The sequence below is a fragment of the Gymnoscopelus microlampas genome (assembly GCF_963454915.1).
Source record: "Gymnoscopelus microlampas genome assembly, chromosome: 1".
Taxonomy (NCBI): Eukaryota; Metazoa; Chordata; class Actinopteri; order Myctophiformes; family Myctophidae; genus Gymnoscopelus; species Gymnoscopelus microlampas.
The window spans coordinates 63,187,658-63,203,359 of NC_139962.1; the positions used below are offsets into that span (position 1 = coordinate 63,187,658).

Sequence of the window (15,702 nt, forward strand, 5' to 3'; positions counted from 1 at the left end):
TGAATGGTAAACATACTGTATTACTTGTTTTCGATTGATCAAAGTATTCTCTCTCATCCCGTCTCTCTCTTTCTCTCTCTCTCTCTCTCTCTCTCTCTCTCTCTCTCTCTCTCTCTCTCTCTCTCTCTCTCTCTCTCTCTCTCTCTCTCTCTATCTCTCTCTCTCCTCCAGACAGTGTTTAGAATTGTATTAAAATGGACTTTGCAGTTCTTAGAGCAGATGCTGGTGCTTGGCAGCGCACTGTGTCTCATTAGTTATTTACATCACAATGGCCTGGGAAATGAACTACAGGAGGAGAGATGAGAACAGAACAGAGAGACATACAGAAGTTGATGCTGAGGTTCAGTGGTGGGCAAAGTACTTAAGACTACAGTAAGTATAGATACTCCTGGGTCATATAAGTTGCTTTGCATGCTTTTAAAAATAATGATTAAAAAGTACAAATTACAGAGTACATTTACTTTTTTAATATCAGTGCATCTTGTAGAACAGCTATTTTCACCATTATTTGAAACAGTAAATTACTCAAGTAAATGTACTGTGCAACACTGCTGAGTCATCCAGGCCATGGAGACGTTGTGAATGGAAAACCAGTTCAGACAGTTCAACCTAATGTTGTTGTTTTTAGATAGTTCAGCACCTTTAGAAATGATGCAGAATTGATGTGGACCCGTCCATATGTCAAAGTATGCTGGCTGTAGCTGTGACTGTAGCTAGCACACTGTGTATGACATATCATACTGCTGTCGGGCAGAAAACAGCTAACTCCAAAATGTTCATTTTTCAGGAAATGCCAAAAACAAAACAAAAGGTCAGGAGGTTTTGTTCATCATTGATAAGAACAGCTGAATGGACATCCAAGCTCACAATGAGGTTGGAGGTCAAAAGGGGGTGGAGCCTGGAGTCAGATTTATGGGGGGAAAATACAAAAGCGAAAAAATGGAGTTAGCTGGTTTCTGCCCGACAGCAACAATATGCTGAGGATGGCCAACGTTCCGAAAAGACTCCCCTTCAGTTGAGCACGCCTTCTCCTGACGGAATAGGCTCTATGCACAGCAGCCATTTTGGAGAGAAATTGGGCCTTGTCTTATTCCCTTCACAGGTGTTACCAATGACACTAATGAAGGCTCTGTTCCATTCTGGTCAAACAGAGTCAGGGTGTTGATATTGTGCATTTTGTCTCACTGGAAACACTCTGCCACACCAGTGGGTCTCAAAGTGTGGTCCAGGCCCTCATGGTTCCTTGAGGGGGTTCCAAATGGCCCCTTAAAGGGTGTGTAACTCTGAGAGTGTACAAATGGAACCAAATGGTCCATTTGGTTCCATTTGTACACTCTCAGAGTTATGGGGGTCCACTGTGCTACACTAAATGGAACAGAGCCTTAATTAATATCATTGGTAAAACCTGTGAAGGAAGTAAGGAAGAGGCCCATTTCTTTCCAATATGGCTGCTGTGCATAGAGCCTATTGATCCGGTAGGAGAGTTGCCTTGTATATTACACTAGCACACTGTGTATAAATATCATAATGTATGTCCTGGATGTGTGTGGTGTATATGTCAGCCTTGTCAAGGAGACGTGTGTTTATATTGCTCTTAGAATCATGAATATTAGATTTCGTTGGTCTAGGACTCTCCAAAATCCCCCCAAATATCTGGCATCGGTCTGGCTCTACATTAGGAAGGAAAAGTATCATCCTGCTCTATCCCCCAACCAGGCCCCACATGACATTACAGCAGCCTGTCTGTGATGCACCAGTGGAGTCTGGCTCCCCAATTAGTATCCTGGCTCCATCCTCCACCTTGCGCTGCCACTTAACATGTCATTTATAACAATGTGCTGCTTGTTTGTATGGAAATCACAGCTCCTATTAGACTAAATGGCGAGTGGCTGCCGCTTGTCAATACCGTCCTCCCAGAGTGCTTTTGGGGAGGTGGACCAAGCAGGCAGTGGTGGAACAAGTATTTTTTTTTTTTTTTACTTAAAGGACGACTTCACCTATTTTCAACCTAAGATCCTCACTAATGCTCCTGATAAAATGGTGTCATTTTTTTCTACTCAGTCTGTGTCTCATAGGAGGGCTGTGGACACTTCAGAAACCCGTCTACCAGTGACATCATCGTTAGGAAGTTTTTTTTTCTTCAATTTCCTTATTTAGATTTGTATTAACGCGATAATAGGCTTCCGTTATAGCATGCTAACTTTCCAGGAATTGAAAGCCCGTAGTTTCTATTAGCTTGGATTCCCCATCGATGATGTCACTGGTAGGCAGGTTTCTGAACTGTCCACAGCCCTCCTCTGAGACACAGACTGAGTAGACAAAAATGGTGCCATATCATCATGAGCATTAGTGAGGACCAATTATATGAAGACAGGTTGAAAATGGGTGAAGTCGTCCTTTAAGTAAAAGTATCAATACTGCTATGTAGAAGTACTCTGTTACGAGTAAAAGTCTAGAATTCAAAATGTACTTGAGTAAAAGTACAAAGGTATTGGTATCAAAATGTAGTTAAAGTACCAAAAGTATAAAGTATTCATTATGCAGAATTCCCATTCCCATTTCACAAGTTTTCATATGTAAAACAATATTTGGAAATGCAGATCTACAAGCTCACAATGTGTCACATTGCGACACATTGTGAGCTTGTGGAGTAAAAGTACAATATTTGCCTCTGAGATGTAGTGGAGTAGAAGTAAAAGTACTGAAAATTGGAAATACTCCAGTAAAGTGAGAGTACCTCAAAATTGTATTTAAGTACAGCACTTGAGTAAACGTACAGATGTGCCATTTCAAAACTTCAAATGTCCTGCCATCGCCAAGACAGTACATTTTCAGGGGATTCCCAGGGCAATAAGAGGGACAAAGAAGGGCGTTTAAAATGCTGAATTATTTTGATGATCACTGCTTTTATGATGCTAATTAATTTGAGCAACTGGTCAAGGACCTCTTCAAATCACCTTTCGCCTCATAATGAGTCTGACACCTTCTTCAACACACATTCTTTTGTTCTCATGTATATGGATGTCTGTTGAAGGGAAAAACTGGGGTGTGTAGTGACAACTTCTTTTCAGGGGCAAAACAGTGCATTTTTAAGGGCAGAAAAGGGAGGAAAAATGCATTTTCAGGGCACTTTCAGGGAAAGAACAGTAACGTGTGAAGTTTTGAAGTGGCACATCTGTACTTTACACCACTGCTAATCTCTCAAGAACAGATTCTGCTCTCCGCTTGAATCTGTCGAGGGGTTCATCATATCGCGTACGCACTGGCCTACAAGTGGGCGTGCCTTCAGATCAGGAAGCAGGCCGCGCTTTACCCAATCAAATGTAGTGGGCGGGATTTACGTGTCTGTCGATCCTTCCCCACTAGAAACAAACCGAAACTCATTTAACAATAGCGTCCTCGGAGCAGACAAAACCACCGAAAGATATTCACATTTTAACTTGCTCTTTCATCATAGAAACAAGTGGGCTTATAACCAAAACGATCCATGTTCTCTGGAAGAAGTGGTGTTAATGTTCCGTGTAGAAATATTGTTAGTGGGAATGAAAACATAGTCGCACCACCGGAAGTGAAAGGCTGAGGGCAGACCAAAACCCCGGTTTCCTTGCGCACAAGTGCTCCATTTTGCTCCCCCCAGAGCTAAGTGAAATACTAAAAAACAGCAGAGGGCGCTGTTTTTCCTTTTTTATTTGGCGATGGGTTCCCAGATTGCACCACTGCAAGCAGGAGGGTTCTTATGTCTTCATTCAGCGCTGTCACATCACCGTCACTCATCTAATTGTGTTGGCTTTTTTACCACGCCATGCCAATAAAATGCCACACAGGAGAAATGATGGAAGCCATTTCTGACGACAAGCACTTCCCCTGTCAAGGACAGAGCAGGCTGAGACAGCTTTTAGCTCACAGACGGACAAGTATCAAGGCCAATGTCAGCATGAGGTCATCACTTAGCTGCTCTGCAAACCTTTCTTTAGAGCTTCGTGTCATATTGTTTTTTGTTTTTTTACGGCGTGGCTGTATAGGGGACGAACATGTCTATCAGAGAGAGAGAGTGTGTGTGTGTGTGTGTGTGTGTGTGTGTGTGTGTGTGTGCGTGTGTGTGTGTGCGTGTGCGTGTACGTATGCGTGTGCGTGTGCGTGTGCGTGCGTGTGCGTGTGCGTGTGTGTGTGCGCAGTGGTGTAAAGTAACTAAGTACATTTACTCAAGTACTGTACTTAAGTACATTTTTGAGGTATTTTTACTTTACTAGAGTATTTACAATGTTCAGTACTTTTACTTTTAGTCCACTACATCTCAGATGTAGCACACATGTGTGCGCACGTACGCACACACACGTGTGCGTGCGTGCGTGCGTGCGTGCAAGTATTCTGAGATAATCTCTCAGAATCAGTGACAAATGTCTTGTGCATATTGCCAGCAGGCCAATGAAGTCCACAGGTCCACAGTCGAAGGGCCTGTCAAATGTGGAGTCATACATACTGTATATGTCATAGACAACTGATTTCATAGACAGTGATGGGAAAAGTACTACATTTTTTTACTTAAGTTAAAAGTATCAATACTGCAATATAGAAATACTCTGTTACAAGTAAAAGTCTAAAGTAACTAGTAACTTTAAGTAAAGTTTTCAAATAATTGTAGTGGAGTAAAAGTTCAAGATGTGCCTCTGAGATGTAGTGGAGTATAAGTAAAAGTATTGGAAATACTCAAGTATCACTATTGTCACAATTTTTTTTATAATATTAACTATTTTTAAAGTTAGAAAACTAAAACAAGTATTTTGTTTTTGGAAGTGTGTTCTAATATTAGGCTATTATAGCTAGATAACGTCATTATCCATTGTCTTCATTATAGGAAATGTAATGAGTGAATTTTAAAGACGCCCCCCCCCCCCCATAAAACATAATCATCAGGTATTATGGTTATACTAGGAGGAAGATTTTTTTTTAAAGTGTACAGAAAGTGTTAAAATTATGTTTTTATGTGGACACGCCTCCAGTTCATTAAGTATACCTGGTTCTCACCTTAGCACCTCCTCCACCACCTTAGCACCACCCACCTGTCCTAGTCCCTCCTCCTCCTCATGCCCACACCTGTTGTGTTATGATAATGAGGGGGAGGGTATGTTTTTACTATGTCACTAAAGGGCTGTTTTTATATTGGCACGTTTGACCCTCAAGGTTTCAGCCTCCAGGTAGAAACTCAAAATAGTTAGAGAAGACATAAAACACCATAAAAACACCACCAGGGGGCTTAATGAAGTTCTATCAACCTCATAGACACATGAAAAACAGGAAAAGTGCAAAACCATGGCACCACCTCTTTAACATTTGTATACTTGAAAACGATCTATATTGAAAGATGAAGCCCTAACGCTAGGGCTGAACGATTTTGGGAAAAAATCTAATTGCGATTTTTCTGACCGATATTGCGATTGCGATTTGATTGCGATTTTTTTTATAAAGAAAAAAAAAAAAAAACTTAAACATTTTTTTAAATTCAAGCTTCAGTTTAGTATTCACTGTGTACGTTTAAAAAGTAATTGGAAGTAATGGAACATTACCAAATGGCATACCATTTATTTACTGTTCTAGATTCTAATAAATAAGGATGAGAACTAAAAGATATGAATTGCTTCATTGCTTCCAACATGTATCTTCCAAGTACTTTTTTTCCCATGTATATATTCAAACATTTAGCTGGAATAGAAATAGCTTATTTTTGTAAACAACCCAACATTGAACTTGTGCTTCTCTTCTCAAGAAGAGAAGCTTTTTCTGAAATGAAGTTAAATAAATAAAAATAAAAATAAAATTAAACAAATAATTACCATTTTGTGTAAACAATTCACAGCAGTGAAATAAGTAGGTCTTTCACTTATGGCTCCAGAAGCATATTTACTGATATCCAGTATTTAGCTTATGTAGATTAACATTCAACTAAAATGTAACACTTTTTTGTCTCACAAGCCAAAGTCCTCTCCTACTGTACATTGTATTACTACTACTCCTTGGAAGTGAAAAACTCAGAATACATAACGCAGTGGTGGAAAGTAACTAAGTACATTTACTTAAGTACTGTACTTAAGTACAATTTTGAGGTATTTGTACTTCACTTGAGTATTTCTAATTTCCAATACTTTAACTCCTACTCCACTACATCTCAGAGGCAAATATTGTACTTTTACTCCACTACAATTATTTGAGAACTTTAGTGACTAGTTACTTTGCAGATATAAATTATAATATTATAAAACCTACATTAACCACTTTAGCCCTATTTTATACATAGGTAATTTGAAAATAGCCGATCTACAAGCTCACAACTCGCCGCGATGCGACGCGTTGTGAGCTTGTAGATCTGCTATTTTCAAACATAAGTACTTTTGGTACTTTAAGTACATTTTGATACCAATACTTTTGTAGGCCTACTTTTATTCAAGTCAATTTTGAATTTGGTATTTTTACTTGTAACAGAGTACTTCTACATTGCAGTATTGATACTTTTATTTAAGTACAACATTTGAGTACTTTTTCCACCACTGTACATAAGTGACAAAGATACAGTTCATAGTCGCTTCTTTTGTTTTGGGCTTGTTTTCATAGACAGGGTTGCTTATTTCTCTCACAAAACCTGGCAACACTGACCAGGAAGTGCTTCGCATAGTATTGTTTACATTGGATCACAGCATCCAACAGAAATAGTTTAACAATGATGGGAAAAATATAAGTTACACTTACAGAAACAAACATAGATAGGAGCAACACTACTACTACACTACTTGTGTCGCACCGAAAATAATGTTTTACCGCTACGCGCGGCACACTTTAAATACTCGCAGCCGATGGCGAGGGACCTAACTCTATGAGAGGGACAGAGCGAGAGAGAGAGAGAGGGGGGGGGGGGGGGCGCTGCCCTCTCGCTCCCTGTACAGAGAGAGAGGCAGCCACTCTGGATAGAAGGAGACAAGTCCCGCGGGTGCTCTGGGATTAATATTAATATTAAAAGTATGTATTATGATAAAATAAAAAATAAAAAAATCGCGGCCTTTGCGATTAGCTAATCGCGTGGTTTCAAATCGCGATTTCGGTTTGAAAACGATTAATCGTTCAGCCTTACCTAACGCAAAACAATATTTTAAAACGTGTTTACATGGATATGAATGCATAACAAATCAGTTATCAGGTGGGAGATAAAAATAAATGAAAATTATATATTTTTTAGTTAAATTTGACCTGTTAACACCGGAAGTGTATGCAAGTTTCTACCACAATGCAAAGGGTTAAGTACATGTACTTACTTTCCACCACTGGTCATAAATGAATGCTGTCACAGGCCGGTCACAGAGGGGTCTCAGCAATTATACTGTTCCTCCCCCTGATTGGCCTCATGCAACATGGTGCTCAGCAAGCCTATTTTTGGGGGGTAGGGGGGAGGGTGATCAATCACGAAGCATCCTCTCTGATTCTCCATGGTCAGTGATTCCATCCGGCTGCCCTTGTCGCTTGGCTGCATCGGCCAATCACAGCCCTAATGTCAATTTATACAACAGGGACAAGCCTGCCTTATTGACCCTCTATCCTCATCCAACCTCCAGGCTCCATAATAACCATGAATTAATAACAACTAGACCATACCCGGTGAAGGGCGCAGACGAAAGTAGTTGCAAACTTGGGGTTATTGCAAATCCTGTCGCGCGGTTTCTCCCCCGCACGCGTCCCGTCGTGCCGCCCCCCCCCGCGGGCCCCCCCGCGGCACCCCCCGCGGTCACCCCTCCCCACGGGCAACCCCCCCTTTGGCCTTGTTTTCATAGACCTTGCTGCTTGTTTCACGTGCGAAACCTGGCCACGTTATCTCCCATTGTTTGACACATAAACGCTTATAAGAAGCTGAGATTTGATGAAATTGAAAAACGGGCTTCACAGTTAAGTTCAGATGGTAATGGTCAATGGCTGTGTGCAAAATCAGAGCAATTGCTCCAGCCACTGAGGAGAACCGGGTTCACCACTACAGACAGAGGTTACTCAAATTATAGGAGTATATATATATATATATATATATATATAGTACAACTATATTGTACAACTATTATTCAATATAATTAATAATTATGTGCAAGCAGATATGCACTTAAAGGGTGCATGTTCAACTGTGGAGAATGCATGGGCGTCCAAAACAAATAAACGCTGTCCACCTGTTTAGAAGCAGATCGCCCACCACAGACCGTTCGTTGCGATGGGGGGCGACCGTGTTTAGGGGCGAGACAAATAGGCGCAGATTGCTCACTCCAGACCGTTCGGTGCGATCCGGGGCGACCGTGTTTAGGGGCGAGATTGTGAAACGGCCGCATTGTTAGCTTGTACAGATTTTCGGAGAGTCGACACGGTGCAATGGCTAGATGATGAACTTTTGTGTGTCTGCCTGGTGGAGAGCTAGATTTACTTAAACGCGACGTGCTACCAAGGATTGCAGTGTGTTTCATGCACACACACACACACACACACACACACACACACACACACACACACACACACACACACACACACACACAGAGAGATATGTAAGAATGTTTTCTGTGTAAACGTGCGTAAATGATGTCGCCGTGTTTCTGTTGTGCAGTTGGTGTGCTGCGGTGAACGGAACGCAGTGAATGGAATGTGTGTCGGTGTTGCCATGTTCGCTTATTGTAAGCGGTTTAGGGCCAATATTGGTGGTAGTGTGTTTTTGGCGTTGTTTGTGAAAGTGCACTGTGCAGGTGGGTGTGGGTACGCGTTCTGAGCTTGTAGATCAGCTGTTTTCCAAGAGGCAATGTATGTGTGAAGGCGCTTCGTTTGGCCTTCTTCTCATAGACCTTATTGCTTGTAGGGCTTGCTTCGTTTGGCGTTGTTTTCATAGACCTTGCTGCTTGTTTCACGCGCGAAACCTGGCAATGTTATCTCCCATTGTTTGACACATAAACGCTAATAAGAAGCTGAGATTTGATGAAATTGAAAAACGGGCTTCACAGTTAAGTTCAGATGGTAATGGTCAATGGCTGTGTGCAAAATCAGAGCAATTGCTCCAGCCACTGAGGAGAACCGGGTAGCTTCACCACTACAGACAGACAGAGGTTACTCAAATTATAGGAGGATGTCGGCTTATTACAGAACAAACCTGCTGTATTGACCCTTTATCCTCATCCCACCCCCAGTCTCCAATGAATTACCACCACCTTAGTCACTGTTTTAAACATACAAAACCAAAGAGATGAACACTGGAGCACTTTGGAAAGCAATTAAACACTTAAGTCCTAGCATGTGATGAATAGTAGACAAATCATTTACTTTTTACAATTAAAATGTTGACCTATAATGTCAGGCCCCAAAATTAAATTTGTTCGGAACAGGAGATAATTGTTTCCTGGTTTTGTATTCCCATCCCTGCTGCTACAGTACCTATATACCCCTAACTGCTCCCAATGAGAAGGTTGGTGCCTTGCATGGTTTCCTCCACCATCGGTGTGTGAATGTGTGTGTGTGTGTGTGTGTGTGTGTGTGTGTGTGTGTGTGTGTGTGTGTGTGTGTGTGTGTGAGTGTGTGTGTGTGTGTGTGTGTGTGTGTGTGTGTAACATAAGGAAAGGACTCTTGTCTGTCTCTCTCTCTCTCTTTCTCTCACGCACGCACGCACGCAAACGCACGCACACACACACACACACACACACACACACACACACACACACACACACACACACACACACACACACACACACACACACACACACACACAGCAGGTTGGTGAGAGGAGTTCTTCATTGTTCTTGTTGTGATCGCTGTCAAAGAGGCAGAGCGATACAGCTTTTAATGACCACACAGACTATCTGAGAGTTGAATATATTCTAGGAGAATGGCATGTCGTGTGTGTGTGCGCGTAGGCACGCATGTGTGTGTCTGTGTGTATGTGTGCCCCTGTATTTATGTTTAATAATTTATGTAGGACTATTCGTTAGAATGTGGAAGACAATGATGAATAGATAAGCCAAAGCATGTTGAGTGCTAAGAGAGAGAGAGAGAGAGAGAGAGAGAGAGAGAGAGAGAGAGAGAGAGAGAGAGAGAGAGAGAGAGAGAGAGCTGTCTTGGTCTTAACGTCTCCTTAGGGAACCAGCAGAGCGATCAATGATTCCAACAATGGATGTCATTAGAGAGACAGACAGACAGACAGACAGACAGACAGACAGACAGACAGACACGATCTCACACAACTTAGTACACATTGCACAGAGTGTCATTCCGTGCATAGACACCTTGATAACCCGAAAATCTGTGCATAGCCGCCTCGCATCTCCCCCATAGACTAAACCATTTCGGAGGCGCGTAGTCTCAAGCGAACTGGAGCCACGTGAGGGGCCACGAGTGAGCTAAAGCGAACACGTTTCCGTCCCGAAGGTTGCAACGTTCGCTTGAGCCTACTCAGCACCGTTTGAGTTATATACCGATAGGCATAGAATGGTAAACCATGTTGTGGGGACTGCTCTGCTTCCGGGTAGCAACCGGTTACGCCCACCGTGGGACTCGCCGTACATATGCACAGATTTTCAGGTTTTCTAGGCGGCTATGCACGGAATACAGTCCATGCAATGTATTGTGAGCTTGTATATCTGCTATTTTCAAATGATTTTTATACATTTGACAACTTGTGAAATGGGACCTTCTGATTAATGAGTACTTTTACTTTTGGTAGCCTACTTTAAGTACATTTTGATACCAACACTTTTGTACTTTTACTCAAGTAAATACTTTTACTTAAAGGACAACTTTGTTTTTTTACAACCAAGGCTTATGTTTTAGCTTGTAATTAAAGTAAATAAAAGATGAGTGTTAAAAAAAAAACGTTTACTGCTTTCGCTAGTTTTAGCGATTTTAGCGTTTTATTTTACAGTGGGCGGGGGCATTCGGTCCGGTGGCTGGGGCATTCGGTCCGGTGGCTGGGGCATTCGGTCCGGTGGCTATTGTGTTTTTCTTTACACAATAACCCGGCGATTTCTTTTTTATTACTTACAGTAGCCCTTCTAGCTCCAAATAACCCATCTGGCCAGCAAAGACCACATGACCCATTGAATGGAAGGCAACCTTTGAGTTCAGAGTTGAGACTGAGAGTTGTTTTAAACAGTATGTCAGCCCCCTGTGCAGCACGTTAGTTTGTTCAGACAGTATTCACAGTTTCTTGTTTCTTCTACTGACCTGTTACCATCGTCATGGCGGCATACTACTCTTCTCCTGATGATTCCACGGATGAAGAATTGGATTTCAACTATGACGGTCGTCCGTATTTGTTTGAGCCAGAGTACACCGACGAGGAGCTGGCAACTAGACGGCTGCAGCAACAACAACAACACGCTTCTGTTCCAGAAGACCCAGATGCACCCAGTAGACTCAATAACACGGAATGGTGTACTTGTGGTCATTGTGTCTCACTGCCCACTGAGATCGAGTGCACATGTTGTAGAGAATGGGACTATTTGAGTCCAGCATTAGTTCCAGAACTTTTCTTGGAAAACACAGAGAAACGCTGTGTAACTGAGTGTGAGGAGTTTCCACCCTTGCTCGCAGCGTCTGTTCTGCGAACCGTCTTCCGTATGTCTGGGAAGAACTGGGACAGTCAACCGGAGCCAAAGGGACCAAATGGACAACTATCTATAGAGTAAGTAATAGCTATATAAAACCTACTGTCCCGTTATTTACTAACTATGCGTATTTGTAAATGTTACCCTATTCTGCTTGTATGATGTCAGTTCCCCCGTTATTTATTATAGGCTAATGCAAAGACTGTTTTCTTTCCCATACAGCCAATATCGACTTGTTGCCTACCGTGTGGTCCTGGAGTGGGGACTTCAAGGAGTGACCCTCGGTAAAAAAGTTCGAAAAGTCATTCCGAGTTGCATCATCATGGCTATGAGAAGACTATACCCGTCACCAACTGGGATTTATGTTGGATTCAAGGAAATACAAGATGCATTTGATAGCATGCCCTAAACCTAACCTAGGTGAATTCCTACTTCCATGTACTGTAGGTACTGTTATTCTCATGTCTTACTAAATAAAGTACATCAAAAATGATTTGACTGTCCCTGTTTCAGTAATGTTGCAGTAATGTTCAGTAATGTTGCAGGATTGACTATTTTAGCCAGATTTCACTGTCCCTGTTTCAGTAATGTTCAGTAATGTTGCAGGATTGTGCCTAGAAATAGACATCTCATAAAAAGAACATCTCAAATGTCTGTATAAAAGACAATTAGAAATAAAGTCCTCTCTATAGACATGCAAATTGTCCCTATTTCAATGATCATTGTCTTTGAGTGACCCATCAATCCTGTTGCTGTTTTTTTTCCCACACATAGAAATCTGCCAATTTGAATGTAGATCGATTGCAGATAGCCACTAGATGTACTTGTCATTTCCACATCCTAAGAATGCTATTGTAAGTTACAGTGCATAACAATGTTGAATGTAAAACAGACCACCAATTCTTATGGTACCTGGAACCCACTTTGAGAAGCACAGAGGTGGAGGGAGATCGACTTACAATGTGATAAAGGCTGAGTTTCAAAAACCCACAGTATTTTAGCCATTTTAGGCCACAGAGCACAGACCCTATGTGGAAATGTCTACACTCTCATAGACCTACAAATCAAAGGTTTTGCTGTGGACCCCGTGGAATACTGCCAAGGACTCCTGGGGGTCCCTGAAACACACTTTCAGAAGCACTGAGGTGAAGGAAGATTACATTGAGTTTTACAAGGTGATGAAGGCTTATTTTCAAAGACCCACAGTTTGTTATGCATAATCGGCCACGGACCCCTAAAATTCTGTGTACACATGAAACCAAACAAACCTGTAAGACACCATTAGATTCCTAACTATCAATACTTTAGCTGGGGACCCCTAGAATGGTCTAAAGGACCTGTTGGGGTCCCAGAACCCCAAACATTTATATTTATTGCATTAGTCTAATCGCTAGATAAACTCATAGTAATGGTGCACTTTACTGTAGAATAACACATTTTTTTCAATCGCTGTAAAGAAAACATTTTGGGGTGCATTATGACTACAAGTACTGTATGCTCTAATAATAACTCTGAATACTTTGATATAGCTTTTTGTACACAATTAGGTACTTGCTTTTATTTCTGTTAGGAATACATCATAGACTAAACGCTAACTCATTGTTTTTCAATAACATCTGTTCAAATATGTCTGTTGAGTAGCAATCTGGGAACACATGTCAATTCTATCTGTTGACATTTTTCAAAATGATGTGAATAAAAACAAATCCGTCAATGTCATCTACTAATATCTACTACTTGAATGCTGTGCCCCTATCCAGACGTTTCTGTAGTAATGTTGCAGGGTCAGGCATTCTAGTCTTGGCTATATTTTCACGCAGCCTGTTTTCTTGCATACGTTGAACTGGCTTTTCAGAGTAGACAACTGATCTGTCATCTCTCCTGGCCAGCACACTTTCCATGAGGTCATGACGGAAGCGTTGTGTGGTTTTGGTGTAAATGGGCTTGTTGATCCACTCATCACTGGATTTGCTGAATGAGTTTCTGGAACGGTCTCGACCTGTTTTGAAAAGATAAAATATAGTGGAGTACTATTCATATTATTTTTAGGTGATTGTAATGGAAGAGAGAGGGAGTCCCACACACTGTCTTCACTTATAAAGAGGTTTTTATTTAGGATGCAACATTTCGGCCACTTGGACCTTCATCAGGCATGATGAAGGTCCAAGGTCCACCTTCATCAGGCATGATGAAGGTCCAAGCGACCGAAACGTTGCATCCTAAATAAAAACCTCTTTATAAGTGAAGACTGTGTGCAGGACTCCCTCTCTCTTCCATATTCAGCATTCATACTCAGACGTACGTGTCCGTTTGTAGGTGTGCAAAAGGACAAAAATATGTGATTGTAATGACATCAGTCTACATACAATTAGTTCTCATTCTGTTATTGCCTTTCAAAGTAATACGTTTTTTATTTTACCTGTAGCTGTTTTGGCAACCTCTCTTCCTACATTCTCATTGTGGTCCATGACAGCTAGCTCTGTACGGCCCAACATGGAACTGTATCCGAAATGGGTTCTTTTGGGGGTATATTTCAGCATTGACGAATGGAAGTTCTCCAGTGATCCTGTGTAGAAAGCATAGGGCAGAAAACGTTTTATTGTAAACAAATATGAATATAAGAGTAGAAAAAACAACATCTCATTAGAATTGAAGTACTCTTGTAATAAGAGTATGATGATAATAAAAATAACATCTCAAATGTATATAGCGTTATTGTGAGTACCCAAAGACGCTTTACATGGGGGCAACAAATAAACAAACAAAACAACAAATAAAAACAACTTTATTATGAGAAAATACAATAAGACTAACTAATAAAAACAGTGAAAAGAAGAAAAAGAATGGGGCGGGGGATGGAGTTAGCTGGGGCAAGCAATATTGAAGAGGTGGCTACAAACAAAGTATAAGAAGAAGAAAGTCAGCACACTGTTCTCAAGCTCCAAAAAAAAATCACTTTTATTTATGCAACGTTTCGACCTTCTAGGTCTTCATCAGGCAAATATATTTACCTATATTTGCCTGAAGACGACCTAGACGGTTGAAACGTTGCATAAATAAAAAGTGTTGTTTTTTTTTTAGCTTGAGAACAGTGTGCACTTTCTTCTTCTTATCCTTGATTCTTCCCTAGATGTCCAGCACCTGGCCTAAATGCAGGCGTGGGATGTGCACACAATCTTCTCTACAAACAAAGTAGCCATGATAAAATAATGACAAATATTTGTGGATACAAACAAAGCCTACCTGTATGTTGAAAGAATGTCAGTTGTTTCATGTCTTTGAGTACGTTTTTGTCCATGACAACCGCTTCGAGTATGTGGAATGCATATGAATCTTCCCCAAGCCACTTCTTTCGTTCCTGCTGATCTTCTGTCATTGGTTGGTGGTAACATGTGTACTCGATGTCATCTTCTTCCCATCTGTGAACACCACAAACGTGGTGAAGCACAGACTTCCACCGACGCAGACATTCCTATAAAGAGAAATAGAATGTAAAATCAACATTTTCCTTCTATAGCTAATAGTAACATTATTTACTCACCTACAGTCATTCAACTGGTGAGATATATTAGCACAAGAAATATGGCTCTCTATTGTCTAGGCATTATAATAGCCCACATTTTGATGCTCATTGTCTTTGAGACACCCATAAATCCCATTTTATTTTTTCAGACCTTCAAAAATGTCAATTTCAATGTCGATAGTTTGCAGTCAAAGCACAAACTTGTCATTACCAGATTACAATAATGCTATTGGAAGCTGTAGTGCATATACTAGAACAACACTAGTATTACATGTGAGAATTGGCAAGTTTCAAAATGAAAGTGATATCTGCTTATTCATAATTCAAATGAATATTCCTTTTTAGAAAATGTGGACTTTTTTGGATCTTCCAGAGTCAAACATAATATATATATCTATAAATACAGATGATACGAACATCTAACCTCATAGTCTCGGTTGCATGTTTCACAAGCCCAGTAGAGGTGGTTGCAGATGGACTGAACCTGAACCTGAATTACCAAAGCGAAACATAAACATTTATACTCAAAGGGAAAATAATCACATAAACACACTCTGCATTTCTGCCTGCCTGTCTGTC

General features: G+C 41.0%; 1 protein-coding gene across 1 annotated transcript in view; it reads left to right on the top strand.

Moving 5' to 3' along the window:
* LOC311051934 (limbic system-associated membrane protein-like) overlaps window positions 1-15,702 on the top strand; it is a gene marked incomplete at its 5' end in the record, with an annotated part of 213,702 nt that overhangs the window by 23,105 nt on the left and 174,895 nt on the right. The window lies entirely within an intron of this gene.